The 3,290-nt window shown below is 48.0% G+C and overlaps 1 protein-coding gene across 4 annotated transcripts in view; it reads left to right on the top strand.

Annotated features, from left to right (window-relative positions):
* CENPP (centromere protein P) overlaps positions 1-3,290 on the top strand; it is a 215,819-nt gene that overhangs the window by 125,604 nt on the left and 86,925 nt on the right. The gene's annotated exons all lie outside the window — the stretch shown is intronic.

Here is a 3,290-nt window from a genome sequence, read left to right as displayed (position 1 = left end):
CCTTTAAAAGCTTTTGGCCCTGCCATAGGCATGTCAGGGGAACCGCAGACCAGGCCCTACATAGTGCCCCTGGCCCAGCCTGTAGGGTGTGACACAGAGGTAGACATGCTGATGGATCCAGGTGACGCCCTCCTCAAGAGAGTATCAGCTGTGACCACACAGCATTTGGGGAGGACATGGGAGCAGGAAGACATCATTCTCTGAGAAGACAAGCACTGTTAGCACACCATTTCCCACTCACCCCTGAGAGAATGCCAGTTCCCACATCAACTAAGATGTGATCCTTCGAGAGAGAACCTTTTTCTAAGTCTGGTTGAGAAAGACTCACAAGTGTCAGGTGAGACCAGTGCGTCTTCCTGACATGCAGATTTGGGGGCCAGTCTGTTTGCAAAGCACGTTTCCAGAGGGTTAGCAGAATCTGTTCTCCTGCTGTGAAGACTGACTGTCCTTGCTCCGTCCCAGAGAAATGGCACATGTTGCAGTGAGGAAGCTGCAGCCATAGAGAGGGTGCTGTGCCGCGATGTGCAAGGCAACTGGCCCCACTTTGCCAAGCACCGTGCTCTGGCCCTTACTTGGGACAAGCCCGTACACTGGCCGCTGCGGAGCTTCAGGCCCTCTCCAGGTATAGCACCTGAGGGGAGGCAGCCCTCCTGTTTGGCTCGAACGCTCACGTTCCCATTTATTCAGTTATGTTTAGTTCAAATTGTGTCTGTTACCTTGATGGATTGGGACATCATAAAAGTTGAGCTGGATTTTATTAACCTGAGTTCATCAGAACAGTGGCTTAAATGGGAAGCCCTTGGGCAAAATTCTGTTTGTCCTGCACAGTGTTTTGTTTTTAATTTTTAACTGAAATATGTATTACAGAAACCCCACATCATAATGGTACAGCTCAGTTAATTTTCGCAAACTGAACCCTGATCAGGAAACCCCAGCATCCCCGAAGCCCTCCTCTGAATCACTCTCTGCTCTAGAGGGGGCCGCTGCCTGGCTGCAGACACCATAACTGGTTTCCTGAACTTCGTCTGAATGGATCATACAGTGCATGCCCTTGTGTCTGGATTTCTTGGTTCAGTGTTTCTGAGATCCCTCCAGGTCGCTGTGGCCAGCGGTACTTTGTTAACTCTTGTTATCGTATGGTGTTCTATTCTATGAATATGCCACAAATTATATATTTTATATATGTATTCAATTGCATTAATTCCTGCTTGAAGCACAGCTATGAATGTTTGAAGCTTCTTTAATCTATCGTTTGAGGCTCATGTATGTGCATTTTTCTTAGATGGAATTGCTGTATTTAAAAATTAGGAGGTTTCAGCTTCTCTTGAAAAGTCCAGCTTTGCCAGTATGTGGCTCCTGCTTTTGCATGGCAGCACTTGGCTGGGGCTGAGTGGCAGCTCCTCCTCTCTGTGGGACGTGTGCCTCTCACCCTCTCTCTCTGCCTCTGTCCATACGGTGTGTTCACATTGCTCTCCTCTTGGTGGGACGTGTGCCTCCCACCCTCTCCCTCTGCCTCTGCCCACGCAGTGTGTCCACATCGCTCTCTTCTCAGTGGGACGTGTGCCTCCCACCCTCTCCCTCTGCCTCTGCCCGCGCGGTGTGTCCACGTCGCTCTCCTCTCCGTGGGACGTGTGCCTCCCACCCTCTCCCTCTGCCTCTGCCCGCGCGGTGTGTCCACATCGCTCTCCTCTCAGTCGTGTAGCCTACATGGCCCTTCTTGGTGGGGTTCCCAAAAGCTGGAAGGCACTTCCTATGACATTGTTTTTCTGATAGTGTGTTACAGCTTCTTTGTCCTCTTCCCACTGTGAGCCTGGGGCTTTTCCTTCTACAGCATCTTGCTTTGATCTTGGGTCAAAAGGCTTGGGAAAGAAATAGGCCCTGGCGTATAATGCCAGTGTGGGGGGTGTACTTGGCTTTCTCACCCTGTTCTTTAAACAGTTGGCTGGAGGGACTCCCCAGGGCCCAGGGCCTCCTCCCGCGGTCCTGGGGCTGTTGGGTGGGGAGCTTCCCTTCTCAACTGCAGAGGTGGCTCAGCATGTGTGGACACACCATTTGGAAAGAAACTGGAGTTTTCCCCCACACCTTGGCCTGTTGTCATTCCAGACACAGCAGTGTATCTCTTCTCCCTAAAGTTTCATGAGCAGAGAACCTTCTGTTTTTTGGTTCCCATCGGGGTCCTATGGAGGGGACCTAATTCTTTTCTACATGTTTGTTTGTCATTTTTATTTTTGGTTTTTGGCTCATCAGACTTTGGTCTAAATTACTGTATCAAACAATATCTTTAGGAATCATGGGTCATCTGCACATTATTATGTTGTGAACAAGAAGATAAATTACAAAACTGAAAAAATAATATTCTCTGTACTGACATTTTATGAATAGAAACATTGATTGCCATAAAAGGAACTTTAGGGGCTGGCCCAGTGGCATAGTAGTTAACTTTGCACTCTCCTGGGGTTCATGGGTTTGGATCCTGAGCAAACCTGCACTCTGCTGATCAAGCCATGCTGTGGTGGCATCCCACATACAAAATAGAGGAAGATTGGCACAGGTGTTAGCTCAGGGCCAATCTTCCTCACACACAAAAAAAAGGAACTTCAACACAAATTTCTTGCATGGCCCAATATATTCCAACCACGATGAAAATAAATCGCTTAAGCCAAGCTTGCACATAATTTCTTTCCTGACCTTCTCGTGGTGTAGAAATGGAGAACAGTGTCAAAGTCTGAACAAGTGAGGACTGGAAAGGACTTTAGAAATCATCTTGTGCAAGTTAGGAATCCGACAGCAAGGAGTAGGGCTGCCTGTGGCCACATGTCACATCTTTCCAAGCTCGGGTATCACTCAGGCACTTGGGTTCTGTGGTGCTCATCAGCCAGTATCTAGTGCCTCCTCCCCTCTCTGCCCTCACTTTCTAAGTATGTTGGTGTGGATTGTGTAACAGTCTCTTGTAGTAGTAGCTGCAAGGAATCTGTTGGTCTCTCCATTCATTTAACAAATGGTGTAAGTGCTCTGGAGAAAAACAGGATTGGGGGAGCGTCAGGGAGGCCCTGAGGGGTGTCAGGGAGCGTTCCCTGCAAATACCTAGTTTAAGAATGTTCTAGGTCGTCAAATCCTAGAATGTAAATAACGTGTGCTCTTTATGTGTAACCAAGGGATTGTATGTAGTAGTAGGCACTCAAAGAGACTTCTAAAAGCAGTCGATGGTTATGATTTCATGGGTCATTTTGAATGTTCGAGTTTCCCTCGTGGTGTACTAGGCTCTGTGGTTTATAATGAATTGACTTTAT

The sequence above is a fragment of the Equus caballus genome, chromosome 23 (genome assembly GCF_041296265.1).
Source record: "Equus caballus isolate H_3958 breed thoroughbred chromosome 23, TB-T2T, whole genome shotgun sequence".
NCBI classification, from domain to species: Eukaryota; Metazoa; Chordata; class Mammalia; order Perissodactyla; family Equidae; genus Equus; species Equus caballus.
The sequence above is the reverse complement of the archived record's forward strand: the minus strand, read 5'-3'. Positions and strand labels throughout refer to the sequence as shown.